The sequence below is a fragment of the Balearica regulorum genome, chromosome 1 (assembly GCF_011004875.1).
Source record: "Balearica regulorum gibbericeps isolate bBalReg1 chromosome 1, bBalReg1.pri, whole genome shotgun sequence".
NCBI classification, from domain to species: domain Eukaryota; kingdom Metazoa; phylum Chordata; class Aves; order Gruiformes; family Gruidae; genus Balearica; species Balearica regulorum.
Genome location: NC_046184.1, coordinates 128,762,095 through 128,787,104, shown reverse-complemented (window position 1 = coordinate 128,787,104; position 25,010 = coordinate 128,762,095). Strand labels below are relative to the sequence as shown.

The 25,010-nt window shown below is 42.1% G+C and overlaps 1 protein-coding gene across 1 annotated transcript in view; it reads left to right on the top strand.

Annotated features, from left to right (window-relative positions):
* Positions 1 to 3,335: 3,335 nt before the first annotated feature.
* The window catches only part of IL1RAPL1 (interleukin 1 receptor accessory protein like 1), a 772,877-nt gene continuing 751,202 nt past the window's right edge, over positions 3,336 to 25,010 (top strand). Inside the window, exon 1 of the mRNA XM_075774760.1 lies at positions 3,336 to 3,517. The gene's annotated coding sequence lies outside the window, so the exon portion shown is untranslated. The remainder of the gene's footprint in view (positions 3,518 to 25,010) is intronic.

Below are 25,010 nucleotides of genomic sequence, written 5' to 3'. Positions count from 1 at the left end.
CATACACACAGTGCAGGTACAAGGTACACTGCTCGTTCATATTAACCCATTCTGCATGCATTGAATGCCATGGAATTAAAAGAAAGTTTAGAAAACAGGTAAGATTTGGCTTCTGTCTTCAGTGTAATATCCTGAAAACACTCAAGTCATGATGAAGACAGAGGAGATTCCCTGCTATGTTATACATGCCATACTAACTAATGGGAGGACAAAGCCAAATAGAGAGTCAGTATGCGGCTGAGGAAAAAAAAAATCTAAAATCTCTTTTACTTGCGTCCATACAACTGCATTGCTATTCATAGCACTTTAGTAACTGAGAAATGAACCAAATCCCGTTTCCTTAACCCAGGGATGAATTTAACTCAAGAATGCAGACAGTTTGTATTCTGCATGTGTGAACGGTCTACAGCTTTTCTGTGTTATTAGTCTGGTTTCGGCCATTTTAGCAATTACATTGTATTTTGTTCACATCTTTTGGCTTTCACCCTTTTTAATTTTCCCTTTCTCCTGCCAGACCCTTAATCAGCCTCTCTGGGAACTTACATAGCTCCCATGACCACTGTATATGAACACCTCACAAACATTAATGCCTTTTTTATCTTCACTGCACCCTTGTGAATAAGAACAGTGTTAACTCACATTATACAGAGAAGGAACAAAAGCACAGAGAGATTAAATGACTTGCCTGTCGGTGGAAGAGAAATCTGTAAAACATCAGGAACTGAACACAAATGCGCCAAGTGCCTGGCTGACATGTGAACCCCAAGTCCCTCCTTCCTACTCTCTGCCACTGCAGAGCATGAATCCCCTCGAGCACTCATCGTTCTATCCGGGCACGAACAAGACTCTTGACATCATGTAACAAGGGTGCCTGTGCTGGGAGTCCGGGATCACTCCCCAATGGCAAGAAAGAAGCTCTCCCAAAGGATAGTGTTGAGAATTGAAGTTGGGAGCCCCTCTCCCTTTCCCTCTCTCAAATGGCTGGGATGCCTGGGCTTCTAAATCAAGCGCACAAACCAGCTTTCTAAACTAGACAGTATGAGTCATTTAGCTAACTTAAAATGCCCTGTACTGATCCACAAAGAGAATCCCATAAAGTTTTTCATGTCTCTTTTACCGACCCACGCATATGGATCACTCATCATAGTAGTATCTGAATGCCGGGTTTAACCAGTCACATTAATTTCTGTGTTTTAAAAATGAATTTTGACTACTGGTTGCTGCATTCATTTTTGGTTTCTTCTATTTTTTATCCAACATGAGGAATGTCATTCTGTAATCATAAGGAGAGGTGGGGTGGGATGTGAGCGAGCTCCACAAATTCTGCAACAGCTCCCACCTCTCCTGCAGCCCACTGACTCTGCATGGCACATTATCTGCCTATCGATAATCCTTTATCATGTTCCATAATAAAAATCACACTTTCCTACATGCTGCTTTTCTTTTCTTTTGTCTCTTCTCTTGTAAGATGTTGGGGGTTTAACAACTGTAGCAGTCTGGATTCTTCGCTATGGTCCTACAAGGAAGCCAGGATGGATTTAGTGGTAACGGAACGTTGCCTCATCCCTTTGTCCCTGTTTTGGAGAGTACCATTTACACAGGCATAAGCAGACATGTAACTGTACGTGTTTATCTCACATTGCTCAGGTATTTCCCTTTCCCCCACCCTCCCACTCCATGCAATGGGTTGTAAGAGTATGAGATGCCTCTGACCCAACCATCTACCTATGGACAGGCAACTCTGCATCTCTCTTCCAGTGAGTGTGCGCCTGCAGGGCTAGTGCTATGGAAGAGGGGGTGTCTACTCCCCTGCCCCTTTGTGGAGGAATCCGATCAAATTTAGTGGGGGGAGCATCAGAATTTTACAGAGTTATGTTTTATAGAACATTTGTTTAGTATTACAAACACCTGCAAATGCCTATTTATTTCATGAAGTAATTAACATTCCTAATTAGATGCACCTTGCAGCTGCTGTTAATCTTAATTGGCAATAACGCAGTTACATTTTGATACATATCTTCAGAAGAGTTACAGAGGAGAAGGAGAAAAAAAAAAGGAAGGAAATAAAACTGTTCCCACACAGTTCAGAGAGTTCGCACAAAGAAGATCCCATGGCAACAGCGAGGCCCACAGTTTGCCTTATAAAAATCCAAGAATAGATAATGTATCATCTCTCCTAAAACAACACTTCGCTTCGGAAACCGGAGGGGAAGGGGGAAGGGGGTGTGTGTGCGTGAATAAACCACAACAGGAAAAAGAGAACCAGGTTGACCCCCGCGCATGTTGCGCGCTCGGCACTCAGCCTCCTGCCTCTGCCCCAGCCCCTGCCCCGGGCAGCGCAGCGCAGCGCGGCCCCGGCCCCGGCCCCAGCCCCAGCCCCAGCGCTGCGGGCCGAGGCGGCGCGGGGAGGCGGGAGGCGCCGGGGCGGAGGCAGGGAGGCCCGCTACCCAGGAGTTTCTCCAGGATCCCTTCCGAAGGGCCCTCCTCCTCTCGCTCCCTCCTTTCCCCACCCACTCCCACCCCCCCCAGAGGAAAAAAAAAAAAAAAACAAAAAAAACCAAAAACCAAACCCACAAAAAAACCCTCCTCCGACACTGGCGCTGGCGAAGCGGGTGTGGGTGCGCGGCCGGGCGAGCGCCGAGGCGTCCATGGGGTGGCAGTAACGGCACCTCCTTGCCGGCTGGCGGCCCGGCGGAGGGCGCGTTCCGCCAAACGAGCCCATCTCGTAGAAACACGGGAATCATTTATGCACTGCAGTTTCTCTCGCCTCTGTCCCTCTCTCCCTCTCTTCCTCTGCTCCTTAGGATATTTTGGGTGGATTGTGGTTATCAACCAAGACCTCCTCTTCTTTGCTGATCACTTGTCATTTTCACCGGGGATTAGTATCGTTCGGGGCAAGCGGACAACTGATTTTTTTTTTCCTTTCTTTTTTTCCCTTTGGAGATTTTTTCCCCACACCCCCCCTCTTTTTTTTTTTTTTTTTTTTGGCGCGGCGGTGAGGGTGCTAGGACCCGGGAAGCACCCTCCCCCGGTGTGTGTCCCCCCCTCCCCCAAGCGCTTTCCCCACAACCGCCCAGCACCAGGAAACCCCCCCGGACCGCCGCTCGCCGGATACTTGCGCGGCAGCCCGGATCCGACCCTCGGCGGCGGCGCGGTGGGTGCGGAGCTGCCCGCGGGCGGCGCGGGGGCCCCCAGGCCGGCCGCCCCCTCCTCCTCTCCTCCCCCCGCCGCACCTGGATGGTACCTGCCGTCGGCGACGCGGGCACTTTCTGAACTAGGAAGGAAGGGGCGACTCGGGGAGGGGGGGCGGGGGGGCCGCCGAAGTCTGTATGGAATTACCTGCGCCCGCGGCGGAGCTGGCAGCGGTGGATGGATGGGCGCCGCGTCCGCGGCACTCGCGGCCAGCTCAGCCCCAGGAGTAAACACGGGGCTTCTCCGGCCGAGTGCGCAGTGTGGTGACCGGCACTCGCCCCGCTGACTGATCGCACCGGAGGGATATTTCGGGAGACTCCTGTGGGTAAGGTCATTTTATCCAGGCAAAAGCCCGGCATTGCTAAACTTGGTGGCGTGTGATTGAAATGGGTACTTTCGGGATTGCTGCATTACCCTGATGCGAGGGGCTCCAGCCGTTATTGGCAGTTGAGCGGAATAACTGCAGTAGGTCTTCTGGTGAGTGCTTTTTGCGATAAAAAAAATTAGATAAATCTTCTCCTCCCTCTCTATTCTTGCACCCTCTGGATTTGCGAGAGTACCGTAAAAGCAAGGAGTCTTTCGTTTTCCTTCTTTTTCTTTTCTTTTTTTTTTTTTTTTTTTTTCCCCGGTGGTAATATATTTGACTGTAAAGGCTATGTGATAGTAAAGAAGCTCTCCGTGATGGAATCTATTTAATGTGAGATCGGATCCCATCCGCTGGTTAAAACAAATGTTTCCAACTCTGTGCAGCATTCTGCTGCATTTCATAGCTGCAATGGAGGTAGAGAAATCCTGCTTTTCAAGTTGTTAAACTTTAAGGTGGCGATCCTTATTAATCCTGGCACAGTGCTCTGGTGCTAAGGTGGTTAAATGCCACCGGTAATTTGGGATTACAACTCTTCCTGTAAATCCTGCAAGGAAATTATAAACCGAGGGACAGTAAGGGGAAAAAAATCTCATCTTGATAGTAAAGAAATACCATAAATGTCACTAGCCTGAAAATCTCTCATCCATCTGCTCTCATAAAATATTTTTTTCACCCAATAACTTACTTACTGAAACCTCAGACCACGTGTATGGGAGTTGAAGATTTCCAAACAGAGATGCTATCTTCGGTATTTCATACATATATGCATCTGGCTGAGGGACTGTGTGTGAATTAATTCCTCTGTTAGTTGTGGTGTGAAGCGAGACAGGGAGAAAAAGGAGAGAAAAGATCGTCGTCTTAGGAGCAGAAGAGAGCAGGGGAAGCACTTCAGCCTTTAAAGATTTAAAGGGATCCAGGCAGTGCACATTGGTAATCTTTCTCTGCAAAATCAATTCTGATAGAGGGAATGGGGGAAGGTTGAGGGAATCGATAGTGATGATGTTGTGCAGTGCAATGCACTGCAATGCTAAAGTTATATAGCGTGTGTGAAAATGTATACCCTTATGTACTGCTGGTGGGTTCATGCATAATGGATGGAAGAAGATATGCAGATCTATCTGTAGGAAGATGGATGTATTTGTGCAAAGACGGCGATTATGTAACTTGATTACATCAGTGGCATCAGTCGCCGATAGTGGAATAATGTGCTCATATAGCGTATTGATCACTTGGGTTAACTTTGTAACGCTCCCGGCAGCGGGGGATGGAGACCTGGGCAGAGGAGGGGAGATCCTTGCTCAGCTCCTGACAAGGGGTTTGCCTCTTGCACGCTGCCTTTTGCATTGGTGTGCTCCTGGCGGAGTTTCTCTGGGACAGGGAGTTCACGGAGGAGGAGGAGGAGGAGGAGGCTGCCTAGCTGCTAATTCAGCCACACCCACGGAGAGGGCTCCAGAAAAGCCCCTGCAAGGCTGCACAATGGTCCCATTGAGCAGATCCGGCTGCGTGCTCCTCGGCAAGGTCACACGGCAACCTGGGACTTCGGTGCATGGCAACAGCTGAGCGGAGGAGGAACAAAACCGAAATTAAAATTGATTCTCCTCCCCCCTTGCCGTCGCCTACCTCCAAATACGTCGTTCTGCTGACCCCTCTTCCAGTGCTCGAGGCAGAGCTGGTGCTGCTTCACCCTGAGTATGTGCAGCGCTTAACATAGAGAGTGTCGTCTCTCTTGGTGTGTGCGATGACTGCCTCGCAGCTTTAGCAGGATGCTGCTTCTGGGTTTTAGAGTACAGCATGACTGACTTTAGGAAAAAAGTATTGTCAGATACAACAGCCTAATCTACCTGTTATGTTTACAGGGAACCTATAAGGTGGTCTGTTAACACATTTCAAGCATCTCGGAAGTGAACAGGTGAAGAACGAAGGTGTGACGGGGTCCCATCGGTTTAACTCAAATGCCCTTTTTTAGCAAATTGTCCACAAAGATAGTAGTATCAGGATATACTTTAATACCCATTTTAGAATCATAAAGCACTATTCCTATCTGTTCGGGGTGGTGGGGGGTGGTTGTTGAAGAGTACTCCTTGAAGACAGATAAGCTTGCAAAGGCACTGTTGAGGCCCCGTACCTCTCATGGGTGCATTTTCTGAAAAATGTAAGCCTGATGAAATCTTAACTCAGCTGAAATGAGTGATCTTATCGTCACCAGCCTATGTCCTTCCCTACTTCACTCTGAATTAATTCCAGCAAAATTTCACTAAAATACTTTTCAGTTAAGAAGAGGTGAGGGCAGAGTGGGATTTACATCTCTTGATAAACATGATCTTCACATACCTCTAGATTTAATGTACTATCAAACAGTGATTTTGCCATGGAACCAGCCTGAAAAAAATCATTTTTCCTCTGCTTCTCTGAAAAAAATCAGTATTTTAAAGTTGGTTTACCATTAGTTCATGACTATTTTCATATTTCTGGAGGATAAGTCTGGGCAAGCACTAATAAATCCTGCTAATGTAGTTTAGAGTTTGACATTCATAGAGTATACTCAGTAAATTGGAAAAAAAGGATATGAAGTTAACTCTGTTTCCATCCTTCAGGGGTCAGAATAACACTACGGCAACTCCTATGCATTGCTATAGCTCTTATAATTTTCAGAAATGTCCATGGCATACTCTCTTCCGCCACACAGGATTACAGGCATGCTCTTTCCCTTTAATTCCTTACAGGGCTTCTTGTGACATACAAGCTACATACCTGTACCACCCATCCTAAAGGAAAGCATAATTGTCTACCAGAAAGTGTTATAAAACTGGTGCTGTAAAAGAGGAGGCATTGCCAGTGTGGGAATATATCACATGGTACATATAAAGTGGCGTGCAGCACACAAGGATTTGCAAATTCAGGGTAACAGAGAGCAGTAAGCAACCAAGTTTTATTCATAGATTAATTTCATTGTTGTAGTTAGCAATACCCACTTGGTAAAAATAGAGAGTTTCAGCTCCAATGCAATATCCATATCCAAAATTCAGTTTGCACCAAATATAGCTTTTTGAGAGGAAACTTTCCTTGCTGAAGTAAAACTGTAAATCACTCGGACAAATGAAGAGAAAATGTGAGGAGAAATATTTACATAAAACATTCCCAGGCTCCAAATCTCAGACCACTGAAAGCAGTAAGAGTTTTGCCACCCACTCCTCGCTAGCGCTGGGAAGCCGGCTTTTAAAGAAAACAGCAGTGCATGAAGAATAATCTCAGTGCCTCCCTCTGAAAGAGCAGGCATCTGACTGGCGTTATCACTGAAGACAGTAGACTTGTTTTACTGCTGATAGGAAAATTTGAAACATACAGGGCAGATCTTAATGAAGCTTTTTTTACTATTCAGTGATATTCTTGTAATGTATTCAGAGTACTTTCTGTGGCTATTATGTCAAACCCATGTACTCGGAAACAAAGCAAAAACTGGATAACCGACTGAGGTTTTCAGTTCAGTATATTTGCACTTACAGAGAAGTGTTTGGATATACTTCTGTGATTCGTAACAGCTATGATCTTTAGCAGCTGGGAATCTTCTTATTTTTATAGTGCACGCTGCATGATAATATATGGCAATTGAAACATCCAAACTCTGATTAATATGATTAAAAACTAGCAATTTAGCTAGTGGTGCTCAAGTTGTAAAGTTTAATTATAGTGGCATCATTTGCACAGCTATAGATAAGGTTGTGTCAGCATTTCTATTATAAACCTCTATCTTGTTGCCATCCGTTTTGTCAGGGGTCCGTGAAATAAGAAGAATTTATATTAGACACCATAACGGCTGTTTTGGATTACCGTCATGGCCTGTCAGGTCAGTAATCCATGTGTTTCTTTAAGTCTTTACATGCACATCTACAGCAGCACCAAAGCAGCCATTATGCTCTATCGGTTAAAGTGTATGCTTGTTTTATTTTAAAATGTAATTAACTATGAGATGATGAACCACAGTGACTCAGGAGGGATCATTTAACCTATCATTTTGCATGCACTTCTGTATTGTTTTCATATTCTTAAAACCAGACCAAATGCCACAATGAATTTTACTTGTGATAGCTTAAAATTAATGCACATTTGGAAGAAAGCTCTTGTGGAGGGGGGGAAGGGGGAAGAATGAAGATGAAAGGTTGTGGGTTTTTAATGTAATATTCAAGCTTTGCATGTTTCTCTAAGGTAGTCACATACGGAACTCCATTCTATTGCAAAAGGCGAAAATCCTGCGTTATTTGCCAAAGCTATGTAAGACCGGGGCAAGGAGATCAGGTAGTGCTGGTTCTCTGTTTTAACATTGGGTACTCTGTTTTTCTAGGTCTCACTGTACCTGTGTATTATAGGCACTCCTAGGTCATTTCATGGTGTTATACAGCACACTATTTATGCCTCAATAACTAGGTCTGAACAAACGAACCGAGGATATCAGTCTTAATGCTTTCTGTGCTTAGAAATTTATAAGAACAGCACACAGACATACAATAGTCCTTCAGTGGTCATGGCATCAACGGCAGCTATGACCCACACAGAATTTTTGATTGGAGATGCAGAAGGAGAAAGGGAGAAAATGAAAACTTTTAGATTTTTGCCAATGCAATAGATACTGTTTCCATTTTATTTTTAGTTTTGGGCCTAATTTAGGAAGTACTCAGGTAGTTTCTGAAAAGAAATGCAGAAACCTATTTAATGCATTGAGAAGACCAATACAATCTATACAAATCTGTACAATCAGCAGGTGGACAAGGGATAGTACTACTGGGTGATTGAATGGCCAGTGGTGTCAGAAAGTTTTCTGTTCTCTGGCTCTTCACAGCTGTCCTCAATGAACAGTGCATTACAAAAGAGGAACAAAATGGAGACTAGCAGGATGGGTTGAAAAGGGAGGCAGAAAAGCATATAAATATACAGACATTGGTGATGTAGCTCCTGTCTCTTCAGAGATGGGGTATATTTCTGTATACCTTTTCTGTGTTCTTCACTAGTGAGACCCAGATGTTTAAAGTTACTGCAATTCCCAACTGTCGCTGCTCTAATTTTTTTGGGAATTCTTAAACTCTTCAGTGTGAGGGCCATCACCTTTTCATTTACATGCATGTTTCTGGTCGCACCATGAGACTCTGATCTCTCAGTTGAGGTAACTTGAGGTCCTTCTCCATAAAATAATAAATTAGTGGCAGGAGCATGAGAGAAAGAATGCGTCCTGTTGGATACTTTAGAAAAGACAGATATTTTACAAGAATCAATTTTTTCTCTGACAAAGCACAAACTGTTGGGATTTCCAGCAAAAATCTCACACTGCTCTTAGAAGATGGCCTCTTACAAAGCTAGTGCCACTGCCACGTAAAACCTCGATATCTCACTTTTACCTGTTAAGTTCCACTTAATAATGCGTGCTTGGACTGTCAGTGCCAATTTCAGTAAACTCAATCCCAGCCAAAAGTTTAGACTGTTTCAAAGAAAATGAAGTCATAGTAACGTGCATCACTATAATACGCAGGGAAAGGCTTCTGCTGGTGAGGTTAGGAGTGAGATAACTGGCAGTGACCCGTCTGGGTTCCCTGACCAGTTGCCTCAGACCGAGAATTGCTGTGCCGGAACCATGTAAGGGACCTGTGTGTACGTTCGTCCCTGCCTACATCCATTTGGCAGTGCGTCTCTACTGGATTTGACTCTGAGCTCAGTGGATCATATGCCTCGAGGATGATTCCTACACCAAGAAGATCTGTCGGTATGATGGAAACCTTGGGATGGAGCCACTATGTCTGCAGAGGGATGTGTTTGGCCGGGATGCTTTTGTGTGGCACTGATCCCTGGCAACAATTTTAGCCCTATGTCTGTCAGGTTGCTGTTCAGTGCACAGAATTTCAGGATGGCAGCAGAGCACAGCTGTTACCATATAGCACCTTGGCATTCCTGCATCCTCAACTTCTCTTCAATGCTTTCTGTCTGTCTCCTCCCAGATTTAAAGTTTTTTTGCAGGCAATCTTACCTTTGCTTATTTAAAATAACATGACTGGAAATGCATGTCATTTCTTTTTCAGCAAGTTGTATGCATAATGGCGATGTGTGTGTATATCTATGTATCAATCTATCAATAAGATCTGCATATTTATTACACATGGAGTTTACTTTATTCAACATCTGCTCTTACAAAAGAGAAAAGGCCTGTGAACTTTCTACTAGACATTTCTTTGGGGGGCGGGGGGTCCCAGAGCTGAAGTTGGTGTGCTTACACCAATGTTAAATCAGATTCACTGACTGGCAATGTCTCTCTCTCTCTATATATATATATAGATATATTTAGTTATGTACACACACACATGCACAAATATGTATGCCTACATATACGTATGCATACATATGTATTTACTCACATATATACACAGGGGAAGACTGAGAGCAAGCCATAAAGAGAAAATACTCTAGCTACTTCTTATGCTAAATATAGGAAACATAACACGATTCAAACGTACCATGAGATAGTAGCTGGTTTTGAGGGTTGATTTAATTTATTTTTTAATGATCTGTAAATGCAGCTTATATGAAGACAACACAAATTTATTTTGGAATGCCAAAACTAAAACATACTTTGAAAAGACTATCAAAGATCACCATTCAGGGCTATATGGTATCATCTGTTATTTTAGAAATATACATTGTTGCACTTTGGAAGGTACAATCTGAATGTTTCCTGTATACCTCTCCAACAGAACAACAGATACAATTGAAAATTTCTTGTCCTTTATTATGGAAAAGCTGGATCAGAGTATTTGCTCAGTTCGTAGCAGAAGAAAGCTATATATGTAATTAAAGGAATGCAATACTTTGTTTAGTATTTTTTTGTGTAACACTTGCTGTACCAACTGTTGACTCTCATTCAGTATGAATAATGTATCTGCCTTTGGTCACTTCTTATCCAGAAAGCTATTAAGGAAAGAAGAAAGGACCAGAGAATGGCAGGAAAAAGAAAAGACTTCTGCATGAAAAGATTCCCATCTGAAGAAAGAGATGAAGGTTTTGTATTATTCAGAAAAGAGGAAGATACGACATGGAAGAACAGGGAATACTGAAGGCTATTGAAAGATACTTTGGGTTCTCTTATATATTGTTTTCCCGATGACCAATAAAATTAATTTGTGACAAATCTAAAATGAGTAAAGGAAAGCACTCCTTCGCATAGTTTATTCAAATTCTTCATCTCTTATTGGCAAAGGTACAGTAGAGATCTAGTAGAATAGAATAGCTTGAGTAAGTCCATGAATAAAAACAAAATTTTAAATTTTTGCATTTTAATGGATAGTTAGATAAGAAGATTATCAGCCTGTGTAACAGATAGTTAGATAAGAAGGCTATCACCTTGTGTACCCCAAGGACCACCTGCTGACTTCCAGTCACCATGTAATCAATGGATGTGTGCTTCTGTGATATCTAAAGTGTTACAGGATGCTTCATCCAAAGGTTTTGCTACTGGCTTCCTTTGGAGGCCTGCTGTCTGACTGTAAATCTGGACTGGACTGTAAATCTGTTCCTGTGACCGTATGTCCTGGTTTCAGCTGAGAGGGTTAATTTTCTTCATAGTAGCTAGTATGGGGCTATGTTTTGGATTTCGCTGGAAACAGTGTTGATAATATAGAGAAGTTTTTGTTCTATGGACCTGTTGTTGTTGAGCAGTGCTTACACAGAGCCAAGGCCTTTGCTGCTTCTCGCACCACCCTGCCAGTGGGATGGCTGGGGGTGCACAAGGAGTTGGGAGGGGACGCAGGCAGGACAGGTGACCCAAACTGACCAAAGGGATATCCCATACCATATGATGTCATGCTCAGTTTATAAGGGGCTTGGGGAAGAGGAAGAGGAAGGGGGGCAGCATTCAGAGTGATGGCGTTTGTCTTCCCAAGTCCCCGTTAGGCGTGATGGAGCCCTGCTTTCCTGGAGGTGGCTGAACACCTGCCTGCCCATGGGAAGTGGGGAATTAATTCCTTGCTTTGCTTTGCTTGTGTGTGCGGCTTTTGCTTTACCTGTTGAACTGTCTTTATCTCAACCCACAAGTTTTCTCACTTTTGCCCTTCGTTTATCTCCCCCATCTTGATGGGGGGGAGTGAGCAAGCGGCTGTGTGGTGCTCAGCTGCCAGCTGGGTTAAAACCACGACACCATAGTTCTTCACTACCTATCCAGTTCACAAATCCGGCAATTGTGGTTCTGCTTAATAAAGACTTTATTAGTGCTGACTGGGCAACCTAATTTGGCTGTTTAAGTCCTCATTACTAAAGTCCTGATCCAAAACCCACTGAAGGAAATGGAAAGATGCCCACTGCACTCAGTAGGTTTTTGATGAATCTCCAGCTTTATCATCTAATTTTCTCATTTGTGTTAGTTTCTGTGAAAAAAACCTCACGCTGCTTCTTATTTTTAATACATTAACATTGATTAGAAAAATAAAATCTTGTAGACTTTAATAGAATTCAGTAAAGCTTCACTATGTTATTGACAGCGTAGTCAGTCCCATCAATTTCCATTGTTAAAAGATACGCAACCCTCATATTTTATTTCTTCGTAGAAAGGAATGTCTGGATTCTTCAAAGGTTGTCAGGCCATTGTGGGTCTCCAGTGCTTTCAGTTGCTATGATGGGAAAATCATAAAGCCCTTTACAAATTAATCACTAAAAATACATGCATTATCAGTGTACATCCTGAACTAGTTCTTTCTAAAAATTCAGCAGGTTGATCAAATTATAGATATGTTTTAATCTTTAGTTAGATTAACATATCCTCCTTCCTATTGCCTTTTTAGTGCTTTATAATGTGTGTTCTATTAAAGGACAATCACATGGCTCAATGGACAGACACTGTACAGTATTTATGGCTGTTCACATGCAAGGGACCTTCGTTAATTAGTGTTTTATCTGGATTGTGTCCATTTGTAGTAGTACTTAATGCTTAAGACTTCCATATTAGCTAATGTAACGTATGTCTTTTATTTCTTCAGCATATTAAAATTAGTTTTGCAGGTTTGGAACAAAGATGGAAATAATTGGCGTAGGTAGCAAAGGAAGATTGATTTCCACAAAAGTTCACAAAACCAGAGGCCCTCTCTGTCATTACTGAAGGGAGTTGTTCCTACAGGGGCAACCGAGGGCCGGGCACTGACTTTAGGATCCGTGCTATCCCTATAAACTTTTCCCATTTCTGAATATTCCTGATAGGAACAAAGAAACAAGTCCTTAGCAATGAATTTGGAATACTTCAACATAAGAGAAATAAAAATAAAATTACAGATGAGTGACATTTAATTCCAGTTACTGCTTTACTGTACTACTTTCCCAGGTCTGTTGATACTTAATAAAAATAATTTGAAGGTATTGGTCTTCCAAGGCCTGAAATCAGTCTCTTTCACTAGTTCCAAGTATTTCTTCTTTGTAAAACTTTACTAAATTTGTCCATACTTCAGTTTCCAGTCTCTAAACTTTGGAACACAAAAACACCTCCTGCCTTCTTGTCTTTTTAAGTGTTTCATCTATTTATAAGATGTTGTGGATGTCCCCTCCCTGGAAGTGTTCAAGGCCAGGTTGGATGGAGCTTTGGGCAACGTGGTCTAGTGGAGGGTGTCCCTGCCCATGGCAGGGAGGTTGGAACTAGATGATCTTTGAGGTCCCTTCCAACCCAAAGCATTCTGTGATTCTATGATTCTATAATATAAACTCTTTGTTTAAAAGATCTCTATTTTATTATATATGGAGTAGGGTTAGAGGAAGAGTTAATGTCAGTTTCTTCTCCCTACCTCAGTGACAATTCAATTTTCTGCTGGCTCTTGAAAATCATGGAAAATATTTGCTTTCCTCCAGAAAAAAAAAGTCATTTCCATGTTGGTTAGAAGGTGGGTTTTTTCTGGTTTTTTTATTTATTTAGTACTTAGATTTTGGGAGGATTAAATCAAAAGATGACATTTTACATGTAAAATTTTAATGAAAACATTTTCTTTTCTGTAGAAAATTAATCAGGGAAGATAATTTCACAGTGCTTAATGCAAGTTCTTAGCAGAACATGACTCTCAGCTAAGGTCTTTAGATGCTAAATAGTACAAATATGAAAATAGTGCTGTGAGTCATACTACTGGGGGTGGCTGGGTCAGCTGCCTGTTTCCTAAATACTAATCAGTCTTTTTAATTTAAGGTAACTTCACTATTCATCATCTTCTTTTTCCGTGTTGCCTGAATTAATTGTACATAAAGTATGGATGGGCATAAATCAAAGGTAGCTTGTGTTTTACCTTTTTGCCAGGGTTCAAGTGTAACCCACTTAGTTAACAGAACAAAAATATTAATAGCAGTAGGTCTTTCTGGTTTAGATGTTGAACTTTAACCCCATGTTTGCTCCTGTTCATCAGATCTTAATCCAGTGCCCAAGGAGCTGCTGAAAAGACTGCTGCTGGCCTCAGTGTATAGTGAAATAGATTCAGAAATCTTAAAATCTGAGCAGCAAGTTTCTCTTACTTCCCACGGTGCGTTTGCCTGTTGGTGCAGGGCCATCACCTGCTGTACTGCCTTTGCGAAGAGCACCTTTTCCAAAGGGAACGCCAAAGCAGGGCAGTTCCCGTTTCACCGGGGAATAATCCCAGAGGCGAGGGGATCTGGGGTTTCATGCACGAAACCTCTGCCCTTTGTTTTAAGTCTCGTTACTAGAACTGACAAAACGTGCTCAGTGCCATCCTTTGGGCTAATTCCAGCTGACGGCTTTTGCCCGCGGCTGGAACACAGCTCAGCGGCGATGCCGGCAGCGTTTCCCCCGTCGCAGCCAGCCGCAGGAATACACCTGGCCAGTGGACTCCACGCCCGGCACAACCCGTCGCCTGGAGACTCGTGGTCTCCCTAGCTTTGTTTAATGCAGGAGATTTTTGCCAGCTCTGAAGATATTTGTGTTTGCTGATGGGAAATAATACTAACCAAAGCAAGGGTGAACCAATTTCACACAGAAACTCCTGTCAGAGCTCTGTGCTACATCAGGAATAAGCTTAGAGTAGCTCCAGTGAAGCCGTTTCATTCGGCTTGCCAGATTGAGTCCAATATGAACCTTCAAGGTAGATATTGTTGCATTAATTTTAATGAATAAAGATCACAGACACGTTACTTATTTAATTAACATAGCCAAACCTATTGTCAGCAAGCAAAGAAGTTATATTGTACAGCCGCTCTAATGCAATCACAAGAGTATACTTTATGGTTGTGAAAATATAATTTTTGTGTTAAAAACCTTTCATGTTTCCTTAAATATATAAAAATACAGGAAATGTGTAAATAAGGCTTACCAGCCATCTCAAATGAAATGAATGTTTTAGCTTTAATCTGTGTTTATTTTGACATCTTTCAAATAATGCTGATGTGTATATACATGCATATGTATATATAAATATAAGCAGAGGTATACATATATATACACATCTTTTATTATAAAATCATAGGTGTTAATATTGGAAAATAGAACCATAATGTCAATTTTCATATGTTACCTTTACCTTTAATCTTTGTGTTTACACAGTTAAGGACTGTTTAACCACAAAAGTTTCACTTTTCTTGTGCTTTCCTGCCTGGTCCAACTCAATGTTAGACAGAAAATGCTCCTTTAATTCAGACTCATGGAATTCAAGAGCATTGCATTGGACATTGAATACTTGACCAAGACCCACTGCACAAAGTCTCGCCCGCATGTCTAGTTTAGACCTATGCGTGTTTTTCCATCTGAGCTCCTTCATGCATTATTACCACATGAGCTGGTTCAAAGTTTCTGAAAGTCAAGGAGTCAAGAGGCCACCAGTCAGCTGAATGACAGTATCTTGACGTGTGCAAGATAGCCTTCTGGTTCTGTGTTAGTCCTGAATTCATAACTCACAGGGCGTCTGTGTTTCATGCAATAGGGGAAGCTATATGGGCAGTTTATCTCATAGATTGGCAGGAGCTGCTTGCTCTGTAGATGGGTTTAGATTACAGTAGGAGTCAAGATTTTAACACATATTTTGGTGTGATTAGTCTCACACTGACACAGACTATGGAAACCATTGCTTGAAAGCAATATATATAGTCATACTGCGGTTTATCTAATAACAAAACCTCAACACGAAAATGGAAATGTAAATTTAATGTAGTCCAAAGTGTCTGCATCAGTGTAGTTGGGCTGTATCAGTGCCACCTGAAACATGGAAATAAGTAAATTTATTGTTAGTTAGGCAGGCACTGTAGTTCTACAATCCTTGTTTTTATTATTATTTTTGGTGCTGTGATTTTAACCCTGCAGAGTGCTCTCAAATAAACTTTTAACCTTATGTTTTATTGTGATGAATGAGGATGACTGAATTTTCAACTGGAGACTGTTTCCTATGGCATTATCTTGTATTTTTTTCTACCAAAATTGGTACGGTATTCTTAGCTTAAAAAGGAATTTTTTTGCTTTATTTTTTTTCTTTTCTGGGAATGTGTAGTCTAAAGGTTATTGCAGGATTGAGGAAAAATAGTAGAGTAAGACTATGTTCAAATAATACTTTTTTTTTTTTTACACCCACAGATTTTTGATTTTTTTTAAGGATTACATATTAAGACTTAAAAAAAGAAAAACACACAACCCTGCTCTCCCTCCCGAAGATGAGGGAAAGGGGCACACCAAAAAAAAGACAAGTTTTTGTAATTAAATTTACATACATGTTTCTTTAAGTCCATAACGTGCTTTAAAGTGCAAATTGTCTTTCTGCTTATCTTAGAGGGCAGACAGTTCCTCTTACTATTTAAAGCTTATTTTTAAAATAGCTTCAGTGTGAAGGGTCCCAATTTTTCTTCAGTCCTTATCAAAGAATAAAAATAAACAAAACATGCTGTCCAGCAACACTCACTTTCCTTTAGATGTTCACAAATAGTTAAAATACAGAAGAGAGCACCATCGCTGATTTCAGTATCAAAATGGTATACACTTCTAGGGGGTTCCATAAAATTTAGTTTATGGAACTCAAAACTTTTATAACACACAGAGTTGTTGGTGTTTGACATAAGAAATCACTGATTTCAGCAGGAGGTTGTCTTTTGTTCATGTCTGGAAATCTAGCCTGCTTTTACTGTTACATGATGTGCGTGGTGCATAGCTTTTAGGGTGACCACAGTCTATTATACACGCATGAAACAAGAACTGTTTTATCAGTTTCCATGAGCAAGCGGGGACTTCACTTTCCCTAGCTGTACACACCTGTTTAAATTTTACTTAAAAACAAAGCTGTTAGAGGAGAAAATATCCTTAAATGATCCTATATTTTATGTGCTGTTATATACATGTACATTAATTATTTTCAGCAGTGTGGAATTTATTTAACTCTACCGGTTGAGACATTCTGGCTCTCACCAGTCACTGACAGCTATTGTGACTCCCTTCTGCTCACATCACTTATGTTATATGACAGTACTGTATATATGTAGTATGTTGTTCCTGAGATTTCATAATCCAGATGGACAATTAGCTGTATACCTGCCAGTTAAAATAATGGGAGCTCGGCTGGTTTTGACAAAGATTGTGCTCTTTCTAGAGGCAAATCGTGGAGTGGGAGTGCCCGGCTGACAGGGAGCACGTCGGGTGCCCCAGACGGGAAGGCGCAGGGTCTGCAGGAGATGCGCGTGGGTGCTCGGAGAGCCGCAGGCGGTGGTCAGCAGAGCACCACCTCCCTCTTCTTCAGCCCTGTAGTTACCACATCTGCTATGTAACAGCTGACAGGCATGGGGAAGGGTGCTCTAGGATGGATATTAAAGAAAGACTATTAATAATTAAGAAATTGAGAAATCCTAGGCATCGGCCAGTGGCCTCTGGCATGACTTTGGATTGATCACATAATCTTTTCTGTTGCACGTGTTGTCCCTAGGGAGAGATCGCTGCCTCCTAGGCCGATGTCAGCCTTGGCTTAACATCAGCTCCCAAGAGAAGGAGGGGGCTTGATTGGGGGCTGGCCCTCCACAGCAGCTCTCTGGGGCCAGCTGGCCAGGCACCGAGAAGGGGATCTGACAGCCAAGTGCTGGAGAGCCGTTCTCGGCCACACTGCCCAGCGCCCGTCCTCTCTCAAGCAGGACCACAGTATTTATCATTTGGCCTCGGGTCTCTTCTCAGCTGTCTGTGGTGGTCCCAGCACTGAGTTATGACTATTACTGCTTTTTCGGGTAGGTTTTGGGGGTATTTTCAGTTTTGATTGTGTGAAGCGCAGCTCCCCCCCCCCCCCCCCGCCCCAGCACAGAACTGGTAGTAGATGTTGCATGTTCTAGACCACGCACAGGGATAAACTTAGGGATGGGATGGAATCATATGGTTCAAGTCTGCCACCTTGGTATTGGAGGTGGTCCTTGGAGTCAGCTGTCTTACCTCGTCTGCTGACTCCAAACACACACCAGCAACGAACTCGCGTTATGCCATGTAAATGGTCTGGGAACTGCATGAGGGAGTTTACTGAAGGACTGCGTTACTCGGCGGTGCAGACGAATTGCCTGACTTCAATTCCCACGAGCAGAACGGGGTGGTAGCGCTTCTCGCCTCACTGGCTCGCTAAGGGAATACGTACATTAGAGACTGTGAGATGTTAAGATATGGTAAGATGGGGTGTTTTGCGGTGTGAGGAGAGCACAAAAGGCAGGCTCCTGTCTGAGAAGACGGATGGGTTTCCTTCAGCAAAGCGTTAATGCGTGCTGTATTCTTCTTCTGAAGTGGAAGCTAATAATCACAGGCTCTGCAGTTGTTTCTGGGGATTTTGTTACGCAGATGGTACTTTGTAATTATTACATTATAAAATTCATACACATGTGAAAAGAAAGAGTGAAATGGAGAGGGGTAATCTAACTAAATATGAAAAGCATATTTATAAACAGATTTTTTTTTCCTAACAGTAAATTAGCTCACTCCTAGCCTTACGCTTTGGAGCTCTGGCTATATCTGTGTTTGTAAAATGCTAATGCCTCTTTTTGTATTGCCCTTTGAAAAGTCTCAGAAACCTGACTGCCATCCCCGACAGGCTGTGGAGACAGGTCAGTGCAGGGCTCACACCTCTGTTTCAGCCCCGTCAGGATGGGCGGGTGTGCGCCTCCTGCTCTCCACGTCGGGACTGGGGAGGTCCCCAGTGCAGGTCCTGTTTGGGCTGTCCCTCTGTAACACAGCTGCTCTTCAGAGGTAAGCTACAAACCTTCTTGGTTTTGTACGCTCCTTTCCACAAATTGTCTTGCAAAAAAAGGGCTGGTGAAACAAAAGTTTGGTGGAACAATTCCATTGGAAACCAGAATTTTACACAGCCATATTTCCCATTTGTAGGAGAACTGAAATGCACTCGGCGCTCTGGCAGATCGTGTTTGTTCAGCAGATTTCAATTAAAGGAGTTATTGCTTTTAAAGGCCAAGCTTGACTTTTTTCCACAGCAGATTTTTTCCTTTCCTCTCCATACATAACTCCAAACAATGACTTTATACAGACAAAATGTACATCTGCCTATATCCTTAGAAAGCTTTTATGATGGAGTTGTGGGAAAAATTATTTTACCTTGCCCTGTCTGAATTGGCAATAGTGTCTGCTGTGGGAGGAGGCAGGCATTGTGGTTAGGGTTTGGATGGGAACAGGGATTGGTGGAGGAATTATTATTATTTCTTTCTATTACAAGATTGCCCATAATCGCCCAGTTTCCATTTCCCTCTGCGTTGTGCACACTCAGAACCCGTTCCATAAAGCTTACAAGAGATGAAAATTGGATAAGGGCAGCTGGGGAGCACAAGGTAATAACAAAACCGTATTGGCAACGCTGTTGACAGTAGCTGTCAGCTACCGCTTCCTTCTCAATTTTTTGTAGGCATCACAGTAGAGAAGAGACTTGAAGAAACAGAGGTTGGAGTTCACCGTCTTTTTAGTCTGCTTGAATGATTGAGGAAGCTGTACAAACCCACCTCAGGCTTAATTTCGTAGCAGCCAGTTCTCGCAGCGGGTGAGGTCTGTCTGTTGGAAGAGCACAAAGCTTGCACGATGCCAGACCACCTGCAGGTGTCACCTAAGAAAAAAAAAATCAACAGTCCAGTTTGCATTGTGCTATCAAAACAATTAACTTGCTCAAAATCATGTTGATTCTGTAAAGTGATTTTACCTGTAGAAGAAATTTCTACACAAATTCCTGTGAACCTTTCAGTACTCTGTGGGATAAATCTTGCCCCATCAGTGAAATCCCAGCATTCTAAGTTTAGAAAACAGAAGACTAAACTATCACTGAAGGGAGGTAAGCATAATTTCATATTACACAGTATTCAGAGTATTTAAATAAAATATTTGGGCTCTTAGTTTGAATTTGGACTTTTGACCTCTTATTAATAAGCAAGTTTTAGTCTATTTGAATTTGAAGGATATTTAATTTTTAATGCACACTTTGTGGCATTTTACTTTCTTAATAATCAGAAGGTCACATGGTATCAGATGAAACACCTTATGACAATCTAAATTGAGTATATCATCATTATTACCTTTATCAGTCAGAAAGAATTAATTGCATTGGGAGTATTGCTCATAGATCATGATGTCTGCTTCTGAAAAATGCATTGACCTATAAATTGTCCTCCAATAGCCATCCCCAGACTAGACAGGAGTTACTAAAAGAAATTTGTAGAAAGATGTCTGCTGAATGATGGGTGTTTGCACAGTAAAGCTGAGTAAGAAGGTGGCTATTAAAAGCCCCTTTTAAAATTTTTTTGTTAGATCTTAAAAAAAAGAATACAGTTTGCTATTTCTAGTATGAATTAACTTCACATATATTTAATTTTTTTTTTTTCTGTCTAGTTGTTTCCATGTAAGACAGGACACTAGTGGAACATGTACTAACCACCACATAAATTCATAGATACATGTTCCTGGTGCCACATTATTTTTTACCACAATACAGTAAAATTGTTCAGAAGACGAATGATTCCTGGAACAAGTTATCTTTGTATTTATTTTTTAAGATCTATTTTACAGTGATTCATAAATTTTTGTAAATCCTATCATTTGCTACTCAGGGTCTACTCCAGTTCTGAATATATGAACCCATCCTTAGCAACAGAGGACAGGGCCTTATTGTTATGCAGTCCCTACTCCCTCTTAGAACAGTTTTCTTTTGGGTTTGTCCTTCTACTCTGGTTTCTGCTTTCAAGGCCAAAATAATTGCTGGACAGCTCAGATTTAGTGCCCTTTAATTGAAATGGCTTTTCTTCTGACTCATGTCTATTCCCTGATGGTATACAGAAAGCAGTCACAACTTCTCTGATATTTATCACAATAAACAAGCTAAATTTTTCTATTCTAGTTCGACTTCCTATTGCCCTTGTGTCTTTTAGCAGCCACCTTTGCACTTGTTGTGATCTGAGTTCACCTTTTGGAGAATACCGGCCAGAAGCCTCTGCGTTATGCCAGAATAGGTCTTGCTAGTGCCGTATGCAGTAGCTCTCCCACATACCTGTCTTAAAATACAGATGCTTAATTTGCAGCTATTCAGCGATACGTCATTCTGATTTGTCATTTAGAAGATTGTACGTACATGGTTTTTCTGACATCCGGCGTGTAGAAGTGTTCTGCTTTACTGGGAGTCTGGGGTTGCCCCAACCAATGTGTAATGCTTTACCACTCTTAAGTATGTATTTAATGCTGAGAATCTGCCTAGAATCTGAACAGCAGCCAAAAGTATTGCTCTCTCTGCTCCTGTAAGCGTTATTAACAGTGGTCTTTTTTCTGGCAATATAGGAAATGGTATTAATTGTTCATAGCTTAAGCCTGCTTAAAAAAATCATCATGGTAACAAGAAGGATTGCCTATTTCAGTGCTATTTCATAGATATATTATACAGGATATCACGGTAGCTACTAATATGTAGGTATGTAAGATTGAACAGGTCGGTTTTCCTCACTGAGAATGAGCACGTTCACCAAATCACCAGAAATAGTGGTATGCGTGAGGCAGACACCTCATAGAATATGTCTTATCTTACCATAGCAAGACACTGTATTTCTCATTGGTTCCTGTAGTTATCAGATACTATTTAAAAATCCCCTCCTCTCAGCTGTAAAACCATGCCAGCAAATCTGGCGTTCCAATGCAAGTCACAAATGCAGCTAAGAAAAGTTTTGATTTTTTTCTTTCAGACTTACAGAAACTTCATATGGCATATGCTTAGGACAGGCAATATTCAGATACCTCATTATTAAAAAGAAGTGGAAGAATAATGCAGCTGGCATAGGAAGAATACTGACTTCCAAAAGAAGGGATTCTGGAAAGTCATGAGATGGTAAAACTTAATATCAGCATGATTTTAAGTACAAAAAACAGGTTTTTGCTATTTTTAGATAGGAGTAATGTAAATTAGCTTTTATAGAGTATTTGTGGTGACACTGTGTTTGGTAGCCTAAATATTTCATTTGCAGTTCCTCAGCCTCATGGCCTTACCATGTACCAAATTTTCATTAAAATATTCCATCGTACATACAATTAAGCTTTACTGAGGATGTAAAATTACAGTATAGATAATGTGAGTTAGGGTCATCAATGACAGTGGCATCTGTCAGACACAAGAATAAAACTACTTTAGGAACCCCCAGCCTTGATTGTGTCATCTCAGATTTGCATAACCACTGTTAAAAAATCCAGTTATGTTAGGCACTTAGTGTTTCAGAATGGCTTTTAAGTATAGGAGAAGACTGGGAGGGGTATCAGATAGTTTTAAATTTTAAAAGATGCCAGAAGTGGCCGTGCCTGTGCTGCTGAATACAGCAGAGCCATGGACCGTTGCCTGGCCCTGAGGCCAAGTGACTAGGCCAGGCTGTATTTATGCTCTGTAACTTGTGTCCCAGAGGGGTAATCCTGTGAGGAAGGCTCCTGTTGCCTAAGACATCATTATTGGGTTTTGTGGTGTGTTTTGGTTTTGGTTTTGAGTTTTGTTTTTTCCAGTTGAAGACGTTGGACGCGATGTGAGGGCATTGTGGCAGCCTGCCAGCCTGGCGTTTTCTTAGCACAAATGGAAGAATTGTGTAACGGGATGATGTGCGGGCGTGTTCGTGCGCGAGACCTCGCGGGGCATTGGCCGGGGAGTCGGTGAGGCAGAGGGTCCCTCGTCCTGACTGCCACCCACCTGGGGCTTCCCCCGGTGCCCTGCCGGCACCGCGGGGCAGGGAGCCCAGAGCCACGCGGGGAGCCCGCTGGCAGGGAGGCAGTGGGGACGGCTGCAGAGCCAGCGCTTGAGCTTCCTTCCTGGCTTTATTTCATTGAGCACTGGGGCAGCCAGGCAGTCTAGTTGACTGCAAAAATATAATACGCGGTTAGTTTTAAAAGGACGACAGAGCACCAACCCCACACCACTTACATGTCACAAGCTCCAAGCTAATAACTCCCAACATCCTATAATTAATTAGAATAAAAAAAGCCCCAGAAATTGCAGCATGCCATGGAAAGAGAGCAGGAGAAATCAAGGGCACTAGGGATGTCCTAATATATATGTGTGTGTATATATATATACACACACACATATCTATATCTCTATATATATCGTGTATCAGTGAGACTACTGATGTAACGTTCTTTATTAAAGTAAATGAGGAAGTTTTAATGAAGAAGTTACTAAAGCTATAAGAACAAGTCCCGTGTTGCAAAAAAGCGATATCATTTTTCTTCGTTAATGTGTAAGATGGGAAAGGGCAGATAGGAAAAAGCAATCCAGAAACAGTATGTTCTTACCTACATCAGATGGAGGAGAGCCAAGTGAGACACATCTAGATGGGAAGCACCTTCACAGGCCCTTCTGTCTCCCTAGTGGGCACATAGCAAAAATTGCTTTTCTTACTAATCTCAGGTACATTTAATCAGCTAGGCAAAGGTGTATTCATCCTGGCACGAGATGTAATAATTGCCCAAGGAAGCAGCGGGGGGGGGAGGGATTGCTTTAAGGCAGCTGCTGCAGAAGTGTGGAGGAGCTAGCCAGGGGTGAAATAGTATTTCCAGAAGGGGAAGGCCAGTAATTTTTCAGGCTTATGTCTTCTCCCCCTCCCCTTAGGTAAAACTGTTTTGTCACTTGCTAGTAGTAATACAGCCATGCCAAATGAATCTCCCCGGACACCACCTGAAAAAAAATGACAGGAAAAAAAGAGAGAGATGTTAAATGTTATTTTCGTTTGATTTTGCTTTCCACTGCAGAAATTAATATTGTGCATTTAGTCGAGTTAATAAATGCGAGGTTATCGTATTCACGGCATTTACACATCATTTTGAATATTTTCAAGGTAAACAACATCCACATTTCCATATCACTAGAGGAAACAAACTACACGGAGAGTACAGGAAATGAGTATGTTTCCCCAAGTAGTAATTTCACAATATTTCTTTTCCAGTTTGCAAGATGAGAGAGGATTTATATTGTTCAATGAAGTAGAGTTTAAACCACTCTTGTATACAAGAAAAAGTGAATCGTTATATTGCAGATGAAGTACAATGTTTTCTCTACATGAGATTCTAAAGAGAATTAATGCTCTGCTCTCTCAGAAATAATTTTGTCAAAATTCATAAAAGCAAAGAACAGAGCACTCCGAAGAACAACTAAGAAAAAACAACAAAACCCAACAAACCTGCCTATTCTTGTGCTTGGTCAGAGTGAGTGGTAATTAAGCCGAATGTCACAAAGCAGTTCTCAATTACATCAATTGCATTAGGCTCTATCTGCCTTAGCACTTTGGTTTGAAGCAGTAGCACAATCCCGGAGCAAATCCCTTGGCTGTTCCCACTTCCCGCACATAAGTTTGGTTTCCGGGGCAGGTTTCGGAGCATGCAAAGCAGGTGGCCTTGGAGGACGGAGCACCGCTGGCGGCTCCTGCCACCTCCGCACCTTGAGCACGTGCGGACCGAACCCCCCGATGGCACCTCCGAACAGCCTTGAGCTGGTTTCAAGGACCAGGTTAAATCTATTCTGAAATGCAATCTACTGCACAGTGTAGGAACTGGGGCTTCTGTGCCACATGATTTGGTCTAATTATCGTTTCACTCTCATTGCCATGAATTAGCTGGTAATACGGGAGTACTGTTTTTGTGAAAAGCGGGAAAAGCCCGATGACATGAAACCAGAATAAGTGAAAAGAAGGCGATTTATGGGGATAGTGGTAAATGCATGAAGGGTATCATATGTGGGCTGGTAAAATAAAGTGAAGTGGGTCGAATGAAGGACCACCTTTACCTTTATGGAAGAAATTACCTTCCTAATAAAAAATGCAAATAATTAGTAAGTGCTTTTACCGTTCACATAATCCTGTAAAACCATCTGTCAACAAATTAAATAAAAATTTAACAAAGTATTGCCATGTGGGCTAGTCTTTTTAAAGTGCTCAGCCTGAAGTTTGTTTCTAGAGCTGCCATTGCTCCTGTTAAAACTGGAGCATCAACTGTGTG